Source organism: Helicoverpa armigera, chromosome 3 (genome assembly GCF_030705265.1).
Source record: "Helicoverpa armigera isolate CAAS_96S chromosome 3, ASM3070526v1, whole genome shotgun sequence".
Classification (NCBI taxonomy): domain Eukaryota; kingdom Metazoa; phylum Arthropoda; class Insecta; order Lepidoptera; family Noctuidae; genus Helicoverpa; species Helicoverpa armigera.
The window spans coordinates 5,669,702-5,687,299 of record NC_087122.1 but is presented as its reverse complement, the minus strand read 5'-3'; the positions used below and the strand labels follow the sequence as shown (position 1 = coordinate 5,687,299).

At 34.2% G+C, this 17,598-nt stretch overlaps 1 protein-coding gene across 1 annotated transcript in view; it reads right to left on the bottom strand.

Annotated features, from left to right (window-relative positions):
• The window catches only part of LOC110380488 (cullin-associated NEDD8-dissociated protein 1), a 574,273-nt gene that overhangs the window by 498,531 nt on the left and 58,144 nt on the right, over positions 1-17,598 (bottom strand). The window lies entirely within an intron of this gene.

The window sequence follows — 17,598 nt, the reverse complement described above, 5'->3', positions numbered from 1 at the left end:
CACTTCAATACGTTCTACAGTTAGATAAAACTAAATCCCAGAAAAATAAAATAAGTATTTAGCACCATCCTATAGTTTTCTGAGCTATTTTATGATAGGTAGTTACCGGACTTATTTCACAGAGAATTTAAAATTCTAAGGAACTTTAGAACATACTTATTGCAATTATATCAAGTTCAAGATTATTAAACGTTTGACCCACAGCAGCTGGCTTGAAGGAGCTGATTCTCAATATAAATATTAACCCAATAAAGTCAGATCGAAGCAAATGATGACTTAATAATACTTATCGTGAAGTTCGATGAAAACCCCGTAGTCGGCTGCGAAAGTTTGTTGTGCCACTTCCTCGCCTCGCTATGCTCTCTGCGGAGATACGGCTTCTTAAACTAACACAAAATTACTTCAAAGAATTAATTAAGATAAAATTTTATTTAGCACTAATGGTAAGTCGCTATAATTAGTTATTAAACGGAGTTAATGTCAACTAACATTGCTCGAAGCTAGGGACAGTACTGCCGTTGCTAAGGAAAACTCCAGTAATTCAACACCTAATGAACAAGGAAAGACAATAAATAAATGAGAAAGTTTATTATTGTGAGCATTTATAAAACAATTTATGTAATTACTAAAAATAAACACGCAAAAATCATTTTATATTTTTGCCTAAAATGCCCTTTTGAAACAAACTGTCAGTTGTGTTTTATTTTTTTTTCAATAATCGAGAAAATGTAATCATTTCTGTTTGAATTTGTTCGAGTAGATAAGCTTGAAATCAAAGGCTGACAATGCCAAGTGCACATACGAACTTATGGAAGTGATAGACATTTATTTTGCATTGAGTACATAAAAGTATTTACAGTCAATTACATTTTGAGGAAACTATATCATTATATTATCGGAAAATATTTGTGTACTATTTGACATAGTTTCTGTAATATGTATCCGTAGGTGTATGCCATAATTATGAAGAGTTTAAAGATCGAGTCAAGCTTCCAGATCGAAGGCTGATAGTCTGAAAGTTAATGACACATTAGTTAGAATCACGTCAAACAAGCATTATTATTAGTAATGGAAGAGATCCATTAACGTTGTTACGGATAATAAACTACATAAATAAAATAATAGCTACAAAGCTATAGATAGTTGTACCGTGTAAACAAATCGTTTCAGCCGTTCAATGTCATCATTACGATATATCAAAATGTGTTAATCTACGATCTAGGATGTTGAATAATTAAACAGTTACAAATTATGATAGGCGTACCTAATGGCTATTGATAGTTGATAGTTTTTCTAGCTTATCGTTAGATATATCGAGGCTATAGGATTTGGAAAAAGCGTATTTATTTATCAAGCGAACAGGACTCAATTTAAAAAAATCTAAATAAGATTGTGCTAATTTATGTAATAGAGCGTTATTCATCATCCTAACTTAAATATTGAGGTCGACTTCCAGTCTAACCGGATTCAACTGAGTACCAGTGTTTTACAAATAGCAACTGCCTATCTGACCTCCTCAACCCAGTTCCCTGGGCAACCCTTGGTTAGACTGGTGTCAGACTTACTGGCTTCTGACTACCCGTAACGACTGTAATAGAACGTTACTTATCAGAGTTATCAGTAATGAATCCACGCTAACTAAAGAAATTCACACTTTCTTTACCCCACTATCATTCTTAAGGTCTCCCTATCGTATACGCTTGAACAAGGATCTATTACTACCTTGTTACAGTTATGTACAGTGACGTGACTAATATTACAAAGCACACATCTCACACAAGTATACCTACACAAGTACAACAGTAAAGTAGGTTACTAATACCCACCTCGTTCAAACACTAGTTGGTGAATATTCCATTTGATTCGCGTCACGAACTATACGAGGGGTTGCAGTGAACCAAAACTGAACTAGAACCAATCATAGTATGCTTTGAGTGCCTCTGTACTTCTATTGCTTTATAACCTTCAGAATTTTGAGCTCAAATTCACAATAGGTATTGCTAAGAAATCATGACCCATTTTTGGCAAGCCACATCTGCCTAAACTCTTGATGTCAACTGTAGTCACTGTAGACTGAGAAAAACCACTACCAAAATACTTTCGCATCTTTTATATTGGTGAAAATAAATCAGCAGAAGAAACTGTATTTTATGGGTACTGTATAATTGGTAGAAACAGAAATAGAAAAGAAGTTAATATAAATAAGTTAATATTACACGGCACGTCATTCGGCTAAACATTACATTGCAACAATGAAGCTCATTTGACATGCCTATTTGCTCTTTATAAAGTACTTACCTGTAGATTTAGACATACTCTATAGTTTCTTTATTACAACAGCAACTGCCAGTATTGATAAAAAGCCATTTTACGTCCATATTTAGTAAAAAAACTCACTCTATCGCACTTAATCTTGGTTGGAAGCCATTTTCGTGATTCCATAGCTAACTCACTTCCTTTCAGGAAGTAAGCAATCGTTTCAATTTATAGCTTGAACAATTATGTATACTTAGGATTAATCGATATGGGTATTTTTGCTTAATTTTCAGTTTATATACTTCACAATAAAAGTTCATAATCAGCAATAATGGTAATTGTTTATTTTCCCCTTTGATTATTAATATTGCACTCGTGACTCACTATTGGTATTCAATAATACTCTCGACTACAAAAACACATGGTCCTAAAATAATAGGATGTTATTTATTTACCAGAATTAAAATAACAATGTCATATTACTAACTGAATTGCAATTAAATTAACTTATGATAACGGTGACCTGATAACTGCAGCTAGAAACAAAATAAAAACTGAAATAAAACTTTAATTATTTTTTTTCTATGTCACAACGAAGTGCGGTAACCTTTTTTTGACGTTTGACTCGTAACTCCGTGATTGATTGAGGGATTAATTGATCGAAAGCAAAGCCTAATCTAGTGTTACTCATTGCAACAAATGGTTATTTTGATGTTTTTGTATGATATACCAACCAGGTTTTTTAAACTGCTGCCTTATTAGTGACTTAAAAGTTGTGATTCAAAACAGTTTTTAAGCAGCTTTACAATTTGTCAGTCAATATCCTCCTTACCTTCGAATCCCATAACTTTGAGAATTCTGACTCAGCTAAGGGTGATATTAAAACTCATAGATAAACAAAAGCCTATCTAGCCTTCGCAAGCTGCCTCATCATACATCATCTGTTCTAGTTACACTTTCGATATTGCACATTTCATAAACAACATTAAAACGCCAATGGAAGCGACACGATTTTAATAAAACGGCTAAAGTAATGGCTTCTCAACGTGATTATCGCCTGCTGAAGCACGTATACAAGTACGACTTTATTGAGTTCCATTTTGTGAAGCGGCCCACCGTCGGCTCACTTAATTTGTTCGGAAATAGTTTAATCAAGCGTTGCGTCGGATTTGCAGTAATTAAAGAAGGAGACATCGGACCTTGGCCCGTATATTGCTTCCTCAGATTAGCACCAAGCGCACAGTTAATTTCCTGCGTACAATTCCGGAGTGTTCTATCTCGAAACATCCTTCCAAATATCTGAGACACGACATTTTACATATCACAGTACATTTCTTACGTTTCACGGTTGATTTCAACCTTAATTTAATCAAAGAAACTCCGAAATATTCTCTTGATGTGCATAAATTTTCCTGGTTTATGGTTGAATTCAATATTGGATAAATATAGCTTTGGTTCACCGCACTGTGTACTCGCTTAAAGCATTTAATTAAATTCTAGAAATAATTAATTTTAAACCCATAATATTTGAACGCAGCTGGTTGGTAAACTTTATCGTTGGCAGTTTAACCACAAAATCATATTGCAGTAGTTAGGTACCTTTGACATGAAATGACACTAATACTTAGTACATAAAAAGACCGTAAAAAATATTATTTGTTAAACTCTAACATGGTCTAACTTGCATATTGACGAATTAAGGTCTTGCACGAAATAATTTAGCTAGGAACAGAATGGAAAATGTTAAATCAAATATTGACAAACAACAGAACCATGTTCAACATACTTCCACGAAATAGGAGCAGTTCCCGTGATTCGACAAAGCAACGTTCGATCGAATAAATCCCTTTGAAACATTTCGAGCAATGCACAATACAAATGAAAATCAATATCGTAATCAGAGCTGTGTTTCTGATACTCCAATTACCCAGCATTGTTGCCAGCCAGGAAACTATTCCTTCCCTGCGTTATTGTCCTTTAATTATTTACTTACGTTTAGTGGCAGTTCGAACAATAGAATATAAGGTAGCTATTTGAATATAGTTAAATTATTTATCTACGTAACTGCGCCACGAGGAAATCCTGCTAAAGACGTGGAGAGTTGTTAATGACGTCGTAATGACGACCCCTGTGCGTACTTTCCTTTTAATAAATTTTAAACATGAATAAACCGCAAAGCCGTCGTCGTTCCTATTCAAATATTTGTTCGAAGCTAACTAATCGGCGCCGGTATCTGACAATACGAATATTTATGTTCAGATACGCACACAAACATAACTTCCGATTATAAAGCTTTTGTTGTACTTCATAAATACTGAAGTACGGAAACTGTTCGCTATACACAGGAACTTGTTAAGGTTTTTATCGTCTATTCTATTGTCGGACGTCTATTGTAGGAGCAGACTAACTTTATCTAACATAGCATGAAGCATTAATCATCGTGCAAAGTTGGAGAAGTCAAACAAGATAGCCAGTCTAGTGGCCGCTGGACTAACAACTGGTCAGATATTAATGCACTTCAACAATCTTGCTACATAAACTGACAGATTAGGTGCAAGCCACAGTACTAACATTCGCACGTAAGGATGCCAGCACGTGTTTCAACGATACATAAACATAGATGAATTATTTTTCAGCATTTTCAAATTAAAATTACAAGGATTGGACTGTTTTCGGAATTTTCTTATTTAGCTAAAAGAATAAGGTACAAACTTATTTTCCTACAGCATGTTCATGATGTGAGCTCGTCAAATCTTTACTGAGCCATCTTTATACCGTACACGTTGCAAATTAATTAAATGCTGCATCTCACAAACAACACTGACTGCTAATTAGCAAAGGAAACCGTTATTAACTTCTACTTTGTATAAAACAAGGAAAATAATATAAAAGTACACTAATAGGTACTCCATTTTAATTTTAATTAATAATAACAGCAGACTTGGTTAAAAAGAGGTAAGTATAGTGAGATAAAGAGACCTGTTTTGTTAAAAATGTTGGCAAAAAGTAACTTATTTAAATCTAAAGCGTCATGTAATCTGATCACGACTCGCTGAAACCAATAACTGAAAATTCAATATGAGAATCTATCAGTGCCATTTGATACCAAGATGTCCAACCATTTGAGGGTAATCTCAAATACTAGCTTTTGAATTTCCGTTTTGTAGCGAAGGGTATTGAAATAGTAAGTATAAGTTGTTAAACCTATCTTGTTGTATAAATCTAGGAATTACTGAATAGAGTCGCGTCACACTAATTACTCTGATCGTGTTTATAAACAGTCAATGAAATGATTACGACAAATTCGATAAGTATTCAAAATACTAAAAATAAATGCAGGTAAATGTTGGCTGTTTGTCTAGAGACTTAAAGAGGGTATCCCCGTAGGACCACGTATTTTCCAAAGATCCTTTGGTTTGTAAGTAAATATCTAGGTATAGTATGATTCTTAACAAGCACAATATAACTTCTTGCTAAACAGTATAATTATAGTGAAACGTATGACGTTCCTTGTAGCTTCTAAAAATATTTCATTTACAAAAGTTAGGTAGGTACACTTTTATGTTTACTAAAAGGCTTCCTTGCAATGTCGCCGCAGACATAACCTTGTATCGTGAATCTAATATCGCTTTCTACTATTGTAGAACGTCTTACTATTCATCCTATTCCATCTTGATCTCGAAGCGTAAAGCCATGCAGGGAATAGTTGAAAGCTTTATACCGACATACGCAATATACTTACGTACGTAATAGAGATGCTATTCAATGTATTACGCTGACCGCACATTGAGACCCGCACCGCAACACCACAGCCACACCACAGCCACACCAAGGAGGTCATTACCAATTCATATCCACGAAGATCCTATTGAAACATGGAATCCGAACCATTTACGTTCCTAAGTCACGTACTGAATAAATTATTTTATTTAAATCCTACAGATAGACCTATCTTCTTGTCGATTACTAAATGGAAATCGTATTCATCATGTTTACTTTCGTATCTCTCTAATTTTAGGACGAGTTTCTATTCATACAGTTCTCCTTAAGACCGAATTAAATGTATCTATTTTTGTACACTTTGTGATCTAAGTACATTTACCATTAAAATCAAAAGTTTGAGACTTAGGTAATATAATTAGACTTACTTAATGTTATTTTATACCAAACAATTTTACGGACAATATTTATATTTAAGTGAGTTCTCTAAACCCTATTAAGCAAAATACTGTAAAAATCAAAGCGCACCCAGTTATTTTAACGTACATAATCTCGTATTATCGAAGCCAACAAAGTGTGGATATGAAGCCTAACATCTGTTTTGAAGCGTTTCCCTCGCGGCCGGGTGTTTTCCGCGCGTATATAATTTATTTGACATTTAACGTAGTGGGGTGTGCTGTGCTAACAAAGTTTACACTGCGCAACGTTATAGCACTCCACGTCAAGTCAATCTACTACTACAGTCAGTAACCTGAAATGAAACGGCAGACACGTGAAGATAGATACAAAGCATTGTTCGTGTAGTGAAATATGATATTTGGTAGTAATAATGAAGGTTATTATGATTGAGTATGGATTTAGAGAGTGTATCTGAAGGGAAAGTTGTATCCAATTTCTATAGCCTGGGAGCGTTGGTGCCTGTCTAGTCTCAATCTCACTGTTTTTGCTTATACTTTATAACTCAAAATTAAACAATAAATTAAAGAACAAATGTAACTCTTTATTGGACTGAAATTGGTCGCAGTCGGTACTAAAAAATGCATTGTAAATAATGAGGTACTTACTCTATTTAAGTTACAGTGTGGTCAACTGAGAACAGCCCCTATTTCTCTGCACGTGCTGTTGGACGCGAATAATAAAGTGCACAGTCAAGCAAGCTAACCAGAACAGATTTTTTTAATTTTACAAGGCTTTTAAAAGCTGCTTTATTTACGGAGATATGAGGTCGGTTAGCAGGTTCTTGGGAAAAAGTAAATAAAGTCTGGTATTTGGTTAAAGTTCGCTATTAGTTCAAATAAATTGCAGTCTGTCATCACTTTAATGTATTTATCTACAATACGAAACTAAAGCAGCTTTTAATATGGGTTGTTGTACATTCGTCATAAAGTAAATTCGTCCCGATAAAGAATGTGTAAATTTGCCACAACTCTAATTTATACAATAAATTTCCAATATATTAATTTTGTTTATTGTAAATTCGTCACATTGGTTTTATTTGCACCGATAGCAAAAAAATAAACAAGAAGTAGAATAAAATGTTATATATTTTTCAGAATCACGTCAAGGTTATTGATATACCTTACATTGACATAAAAAGAATCGAACGAAGTTCTCGAGTGAACGATTTGCCTAAACCTTAACAATAATAAGATAAACAATAGAAAGACATTAAAACACAGCCATAAACATCTTTTTTTTAAATTTAACATAACATTTATAAAGAATCACAGTTCTCGACTTGCTGACTTGCCAACAACAATATAGATAAATATAATAACCTAACATCTACGTAAAAATCATAGTTCTCAAGTGGCTGGTATGCCCGTAACATTACGAATAATAAGAAAAACAGCTAAAGTCTGTCATTAACCTAAAAACAACATAAAAATCACAGTTTTTTTGTGGCTTATTTACGAACAACATTACAATAATAAGAAAAATAATTACATCACAGTTATAATCACTTTTTTTTTAACCTAAGTAAAAATCACAGTTCTGAATGGCTGACTTGTCTATAACAATACAAAAATAATAAGACTTATAAGTATGTTTTTAAAATGCTGCAAAACAGAAAGTTTTTTAAGAACTTCAGTCAAAGACATTTTATCGTAATTGTCCAAAATAGTTTTCAATTCTTTATCATAGGCTATGGATCGACGTGTTCTCATCTTTAAGGATATATCCAATTTGAAATTCTTTAATTTCCAATCGATATATTCAGCCTCCTTTTTTAGTAGGTATCAAAGTGATTTTTTTATTGTAAACAATTAATACATCCTGCATATTAAAATGTCTTTCTACAACATTATTACAAAAACTGGAGAAAAAATATATAACGAGATTCATAGAAATGAACACTACAAACTTGCAAAGATTTCTGGCCTTTAAAATTTCAGTTTTTACTATATTTGGTTGACACGTGTGGGCCAATTCATGAAAAATTCTGATGTCATGATTCTCCGAAATTTTAATAGTTGCACTACATGAACGATTAGTGCATCTCCATACAGTGCCAATCTTAGTTTCACGGTGGAAATGTTGTAGAAAGACATTTTAATATGCAGGATGTATTAATTGTTTACAATAAAAAAATCACTTTGATACCTACTAAAATAAAGCATGACTAAACTTCTAAGTCTATTGATATAATCGTCTAATACTATTGTAGTGGGTCACCATTTTTTGTGTTAGTGACAGTTGCACCTGTCATGTTGTATCATATGTCATCGTACTATAGATGCGTTTGACAGATACTGTTAGAAAGGGATGTAGGTATGCAGAGAACGAGCGAGCACGATGCGACAGCGAGTTCAGGAGTATATTTAATTTCGAACTCAAACTCAAACTTATTATATTTATTAATTTATATATCGAGCCCTAAAATCTTGCTTGCTATCGCTACTGAAGCAATAAAAAATGAAAATTGAGGATTTGTGACAAAACAACAACCCTTATGAAACTATAACGAGTTTACACATATTTTTTATACATGTGACGAATTTACTTTCAATGTATGGATTTTTCAGAATATGGCAAATTTACTTTGTGACGAATGTACAATAACCCTTTAATATTGCCAAATAATATTTTATACCATAGGTTTGTTATTGAAAATATTAAATTGTTTCTAGGTGAAAAATATATTGAAACTACATTCTATTTTAAACTTAAAATATTTATTGGACCTTAATGTTATTTATCACACAGAATCTTATGCCTTATATAGTAATGGTAAAACTAGTTTATTTATTGCATTATTTAACAACACTATATTGTCTACATATTACATTTTTATATCTTACAAAGATCAATTCTACATCTCACTAGCTTATTTCTTCAACATACAAAAATATTTTCTAATACAGTTAAATTCTGATTCCGTAACATTTTAATATCATGTCCAGCAGTGGACTGCGATAGGCTGATGATGGATATTTTAAAGCATTTCGCATATTGGCATAGCGCACCACAATACAGCGTAATCTAGGCTCTAATCAATCACCGTTCAGGAGCAATTATTTCATCGTATCCATGTGACCCGTGGCACTTCTCACATAGGACTATGAAATTCTGAAAAGTAATAAAAAATAACATTAGCATCGAAAATAGCAACTAGTCTTTTAGTTAAAAGGCGCTTCTTCAAATATTCATACTTCTTTTGACAAGCCGTTAAAAGGGTCAAATAAAAATATTAAACGTATTGCATCGGTATGTTTTGGGTCTGTGATCAATTGGTCCCTTGCCAACAAGTCGAGCGCAAAAAAACTATAAAACGTTTCTGTCGATAGCTCAAACAAAAAATATTTGTTCGGGCCCGACTCGAACACAGAATATTTTAATCTCGAAGTAAAATGCAAATGTTTGCTAACGAATCTCGATGGATCTAAACTTTGTAATAACTGTAGTTGAGAGTCAATAGTATTAAAGTATATTTACGAGATTATATTGAAGTCGTAGTAGATCCATAGCTCGTTCATAATTGTGTTCGGATTTCGGGGCATGTTTCTCCATCAGTTCAACAGTTCTGTTGGCCAAAGCTTCTAACTCTAAAAGTCCTTTTGGTTCTGAGTGGCGAGCTTCTCCTCGTCGACTGTGCCTGGCGCCCCAGTTGTGATGACTCCGAGGGCCACGTGAACTGCCGCGCTCCCCAACCGCTCTCGCAGGCTGCTCATTCGGTTCCGTTAGTTTCACCATGCTCACTTTTCAAATAATGATAACTAAACTTTCCGAACCCTTCTTTTAAATAAGATCTAAGACCAACTAATTAACACTTAAGTGCAAGTCATTAGCTAATTTGGTAATTTGCATGAATTAATTAACTAATTAATGAAGAGCATTTCCACAACATGTTTACTCTAATCACAACAAATTATATCTGAGTCAATAACACGACCGGCTAGTGCCGAATGTGGTTATTGTTTTCAGAAATATGAAAACACCACGTGCTAATCAATGGGATAGGTAACAATGGGCAACCAGTCAGGTCATTTATTGTTAAAAATAATAGACAATAGGACGAATGCATTTGTCCCATCCCCACTAGTGCAAGTTCCAGGTAGGCATTATTGCATTTCATTTGCTGCGTGCTATTAAGCGTGTCAAGAAGTGAAAGATGGTGAAGTTGCCAGAAAATGAGTCGTACATCCCTGTGCCGGAGGGGGAGATGTGGGCGAGGTTCCAGAGCAACCGAAGCCTGTACGCACACAGAGGCCCCTCCACGCTTGTCGAGCTGGAAGAATTCGCGGACATAGCAGCTAAGTTCATGAGCACCACGACTAATGATCCGAATACTCGTCAAATTGCAATGAATCGACTCCGCCAGTTCTTCAACTTGGTAAGCAGTTTTATTAATATGAGCATGGTTTCCAAGTAGCTTTCAATCAACTTTCGAAAAATATATTTTGGCCGATAAACCAATTCCATAAGTACATAGCATGAGCCGATACCCCAAGGTATTTAAGTCGAATAATATTGTTTTCACTCCTACATCTTATTAGTTTCAACCTTTAAAGATCAACATCCAAGACTTTATCGTAATTGTTTTGATACTTGATAGATCTTGCGTAGGATGCCGATAGCTTCCATGATAAAATTGTATAAATAGCTAAGCTCTTGCTCAGCACCTAGAATTTCTTCGTTGTTTATTTCCTACAGAGAATCGTTACCTATTTCTCAGTATATTTCTCTGAGAAATTGTGAAACTATTGCACTTTATTTTAGAGCTTCCCAGGAATTTATTTATTTAGAATTTTCAACTTTAGTGCGCAACACAATCAGAAAGAGGAATTAATTAAGGAAAATGTATTATTTTATTCATTTAATCATGGAGAGTTTCTTATCGATTCCTCTCTATGAAATCAACGTTTTGAAACCGTGCACCTAGCTTTTCTAGATTTTAATTTTTTAAATCCTTTTTTCTAGGAATTCAAGTTACGTTGTAACGTTTGTGGGACTGCACACAATCAAGACGAGATCACTGCGCCCGAACGATAGAATGACGTCATCAGAATAGTATGCATCAAAAACTTCATCTACTTACATAGCTTCTTACTGCTATACTCAGTCCCAAAAAAAACTTTTTAATATTAGGGTACGCTTAACAGAAACTGATGTCTGTCATAGAGTTAACTTTTGAAACTGAATTCACCTCACGTACAAGAGATGACAAGAACATCTAGTACTATTTTGTTTTGCCGTTTATAAAGCGTCTGATCCCTTGGGGTAGGTATAACTGATAGCTTTAAGAGTACTTCTAATGTTTCATGTCATGAAATTTTTGATTTCTTTTCTTGGAAATTGTATTTAGTACTTATGTTAACATATGTATAAGAATAGCTACTTAAAATCAAATTTATAAAGCAATGAAAAGCTTTAGTTTTTAACAATAAATACCTATACGATCGGTAGTCGGATATCGGTGCGGTGACCTCTGGACCAGTTGGGTCAAGCGAACAACCCTAACAAATCATTTAAGAGTATGTTCAGTAAAGCAAGACGGAAAGTACACTTAATACCGTCCCTTCTTTTATGAAGACAAACGAATTTTGGGTGACGAATAAAAATGTAAGAAAAAAAATATGGTGACTGAGTTTTTCAGCGTCAAGTGACTAACCACAAAAGGCGTTACAACATCAAACGTTGAGGTAAAAAATACTATAAAAATATTGTTTTTAAGACAAACATCTACTGGTATGAACAATAAGAAGTGTTCACCTTTTTGTCTTCCAACATTGTATGAACAGATACTTTTGTTTTACTTAATAAACATAGAAATCAAGCATTGTTTTTATTTTAGTTTCTTTTAAAGAAAGATCGTGTTGTGTATGTATGCATACAGCTGTGAAACGACCACTTTTCTTTACGACCCAGTTTCATAGAGCTTTCAAATATAATGATTATTCAACACTTAAAGTTTTATAGTTGAAACATCATAAAAAAGCTCTATCTTAGTCGTTCTTTATTTTTTTCTTTGAAATCTCTGCATCTTTTACAACACGATTTTAACCGAAATAGACATGATATAAATGCGTGACATAAATATTTGACCGAAACATTTTTTGTTCTTGAAATCGAAATATTCTAAATTATGATTTATCTGTTATATTTTATTCACAACATCATTTGATGCATATTGATGCGTCTAAACCCAAGTCGTGAAGATGAAACGAAAATTGTCAATGTTAAGTTTGCGAAGGCCGCATCACAAAGACGAATTTCATCCACAAAGAGCCGGCATTACGCCAGCTCCCGCGTAATCCGGATTGAGCCAGCAATTATAATACTTATCCCGTTCGGTATTTCATCTCACCACAGAAAAGTATACCAAATTGTCCCGGTTCATCCTGATATATAAAAAGAGATTTTGAATAAATATTTCAATAACGTATCTGTCTACTGCAAATATGTTAGGTATTAAGTTATATTACTAAGGATGCAATAGGTAAAAAATAGGTAATAAATATTTCACTAACGTATCTACGTCTACTGCAAATAATATGTTATCAAGTTATATTACTAGGGATGCAATAGATAAATATCTCTTTCTCCGGCCACAAAGACTTGGCTGTATTTACCCCATGGCAATTTGCTAATGTTAACACTAGGTATAGGTACTTATTAGAAACTACTAGATACAAAGTTAGTCCTAGATGTTTCTTGATAATTATTATCTAACCTCGTGCTACCTTCACGATGATAAAGAGGTCTTAAATGGAAGCAGAATTGTTTACTGCCAAAGTTACTAAAGTATCGTTAAGGATGCCACTAATGACCGGCCAGACAGATGTTAGTCTTATACATAGGTATGTGTGTAGCAGCAACCACGAATGCATCCAAAAATAACAATTGCAAAGAAAGACGTAGGCTTGCCAACAATAGCTCTTTATAGTCGAAATTGCAGTCTTAAACAAACATAGGTACCAGTTTAAGCTTGGAGTATAGGATTTTAAGCAGGAGAATTGCTGCTAGTCTAGGAAATACACTGCTTTAAGGCCGAAAGTTCAACTAAACCCTGTGATGTGACAGCCCTAGTCAGAGGCGTAGTAAAATATTGACATTAGCCTTTAGTTCACCGCCGCATCGATACCACGATAAGCTAATGAATTTCACCCGAACTTGCTAGGGTGCTGATAAATTAAACTTGTTGTTTATTATCAGAAACAACTTGTGAACAAAGTATGTTCCCAGAAATGTTATTGATAAATCTTTGAAACTTAGGTCTTGGTTAGTTCGATAAAGCTACAGATATCAGGTATATTGGAGAGAAGATTTGTAATCTTAGCTGTAAATACATTACCACTCTCCACTTGATTTTGCAAATTGGTATTAAAAGATTAGCGGTCTGTAACCAAAAACTTACCCTATATTACTTCTGCACTTTTTGGCAGTCGAGTACCCTTGTAACCCGCCATTTGCTTGCCCAGCCAGCAAACTACATCAACGTAACTATGGTTAGATTAGGTAACTATCTTCCTATTTCGGTGGCCAAAGTTAATAGAAACCATGAAGACATACTCCTCGTACATAGTATTTAGCAAATAAAATGAGGCTTATTACGTTTTGTACTGTCAAATATCTAAAAGAAGTCATCTAATCGAAGTTTCAGTTAAGTTTGAAACATTCATAAATAATCAAAGACTCGTCAATTTCCGCAGCAAAATATAAGAATGAAATTATCGACAACGGGAAGTCCATAAATACAAATAATCGATACGGGACCCAATCAATCAATCCGACACCATTTGAAAGGCCGCAAATGAGTAAGAATAAGATTTTGAGATTAGGCAGTAGCAAGCTAGTGTAATTATTATTCTGATAAGCAAGGAACTCATCAATCAAAGTACTTCGGTTGCCGCCTTCGCCGTCTCCTCCAATCTCCAGACTGTAAGCCTTTACTCGCTTATAATATATCGTCCTCTGCACACAATGCTTCTAATTGCGGTGTTGCCACAATGAAGCCGATTGGATACATTCTTGGTCGAAATTAATTTATTTGGGTGTTAGAATATTTCGCAGAATAGAGTCCATGTAATTTTTAAGTTGGTAGGGTTTTGGTGGGAATTCACCTCGGAATTATTGATACCTGTAGCGAAAACCTGTCGTAATAAGTTGGTTTTATACTTTTTTGTCTTTAATGATAAAAAAAGTGAGCAATATATGATATTTTTAAAGATTGTCATTGTCGAGCGATTAGTTGATACCTATTCAGTAGATATTTTTTATGTTAAAATAAATAAAATTAGCTAAATTAGCTTTGAAGTTAAAACTACTACTTATTCCTAACCATAACACTTCTTTTAAATTTTAAACTCTCACCTCGTCGTAATAAACTTTTGGTTCGTTTAATTAAACCTCATGCCTCGGAAAATGTTAAACGCTCAAGTTAAATTAAATTCACCATCGACGTTTCATATTTTGCTCAGAAATAATGTAATTGCCCTAAATTAGAAGAGATCCTGAACATTTACGAATTAATTTACCAACTTCGAATAGAGTTGGCGATTTTATTGTATTTGCTAAGTTTTGAATTGAACACTTGAATGCTCATCAAATTGTTTTGTTTTCATTCAATACAAGTTGTGGAAGGTGAAGGCCATGTCTTGATCGACTAATTTTTCAAGTCCTGTCTTCAATTATATTAGGAAATAGGGCATACATACCTACACTCCTTGAGGATCCTATTCTGAATGAACATCGATAGAACTGAAGACTTCACTCTCGTAGCGCTACATTTACCTGCGAAGAACCAATAAGGAAGAGGCCACAATAGACCTAAAATGTAGGCACAAATCAGTTTTATTTTGCGGCTTCTTTTTTCAAATGGACCTTCCAGCCAGCAACGTTTACTGGTTCAGCGGACAATGGCGGGCGCAGATGGCTTTCAGCCAACCATGGAATTTCAAGCACGAATGCATCTTACAGCCTGGTGTTTGGAATAGGTACTTACTGACTTTTGGCGTACAGATGTACGTGTTACATGAACACCAAGTCTTGGTGTTCATGTTCTTGGTGACCAAGACATGCCATGTAAACCGCAGTATCTTGGCAGGTACTTTGACGAACAAATTATGGTGAAGTTGCACATTTTACCCCTCATTACACATATCAATCATGATGTCACATGACATGATATACGAAAATTCTTCAGTCGTCATAGGTGGGTCCGCTATGACTAATAACTAATCTGCATGACTTCAAAAACGATCACCATAGCTTACTTAGTCAATATAATAAAAATGCGTTGGTAACAGGTAAACAGGTTTTTTTTTAATGAATTTATAGGACCCAATCATCAGCCGTTTTATAATCTAGCCCTGCTTCGCATACCATAATGAAAACTGAATGAAACAGGTATTTCTTTGACGTTGCCATTTCGCTACAACGACTGTACACTGTACAGTCCAGTAAAAATGGAGAACGTATTCCCGACAAATGATCCAAGGAAAATAGACTGCGTCCCTTTTACAGATATAAAAAAAAATAACCACAGCCAGAATATTTTTCATGTCACAAAAAAGACAATCTGTATCTTTTGACAGAATACCAAATATTACAGTGAAAATGAGAATAATGGAACCCACCCTTGTACGTTTTTATGCGACCATGTTACCATCGTTTCTGTAATTGATAGACATATTGCGTACCTAATGGGTGCGTACCTATTGTAATATTTACATAGTTATTTCAGGCAGTGAATACTTTATAGGATGTCGGCTTTAGGTCTTACGTATTTACGCAGGACCTACTTGAAAAGGAACAAAATAAACAAAAGCTTTATTTTATCATGAAGTAACTAAGTTACGCAGGTATACTTAAGATAGGTGACAAGCCAACCGAAAACATTCATATTGAAAATCCGACCCGTTACAAGTAGGTACCTATAACAAAGCGTTGGTCATCATAATTTTATTCTTACCTAATAACCTCCAGTCCTGTAGCTAGTAACCATAAAACAGCAATTAAAAACTATGGCGCTACATAAAATATTACAACTAATATCTAATAATCTGTCGGTTTACGACAGTTATAAATATTTTACCGTCTGTCCGACTTATGAAGCATCATATTTTCAGTTGATTGCTCACTGTCTTCCAGCCTTGGCGAAAAACTTAGGTAAGCAGTAAGGTGTTTAGATATTTAAACGGCAATAACATTCCTGGAACGTAGGGCTGTAGCCGCAGGTACGTGGCCATCATAATTTTACTCTCACGTATCTACAGTTGTTGTATTCTTCATTGTATGTAGTTAACGCTACGTGAGACGAGATATTACTACAATGATTATTCTCTTGAGTAATACGCGTGAATTTGTTACAACGCTCATGGTTTTGGTGAGCTTGGTATTTTTTTGTTCTGTTTTGTAAATTGTAGGCGTTTAGATAAATAATGTTTTTTTGTGTGTAAAGTATTAGGCAGGTATATAATTTTCTTTGTACTGTGGCATTTTTTTTTATTTCAAGAGACGTAATCAGTTCTGACCTTTGACAGACCAATCGTTACATACCTAAGTTTTACTGAAAAATATTTTTCTTTCGATTTAAACCGACGTACCATATCCACTCTACTCTATCAATTTCCATAACGTATCGCCAACTGAAAATAATAAAAAATAAAAAAATACAGCTGCCATCCTTTTTATTAAATGCAAACATTTATTATGAACTTTTTGCTTGTTTCGTATGAATTTGTAGATTTTTTGATCAGCTTATCCCATGCTTACAATACAAATATCAAACACAATTAGGGTTGCCAACCGTACTATAATATATAGTATTGTACTATATTTCGGGTCTGCGTACTATATACTGTTGAAAAAATATATAGTACGTAAAAATACTATATTTTCAACACCGAAAAAACTAACAACCAAATCCATGTTGAAGGTGAATGGCATGAGCTGAAACGACATGTTGGTACTAGGTGGCTTTCATTGCTTCCTTGCGTGGAGAACATACTTTTGAATTGGAAGGCTTTGAGTGATTATTTTTTTAGTTTAGGTGAAGAATGTCCTACACATATTCAAAATATTTTGATGATGAACAAAAGTAATGGAAACAGTAAAGTTCTAATCTTTTTGCATTTCGCGAGTCATTTTTTACATAACTTTCATAAAGCTGTTAAACAA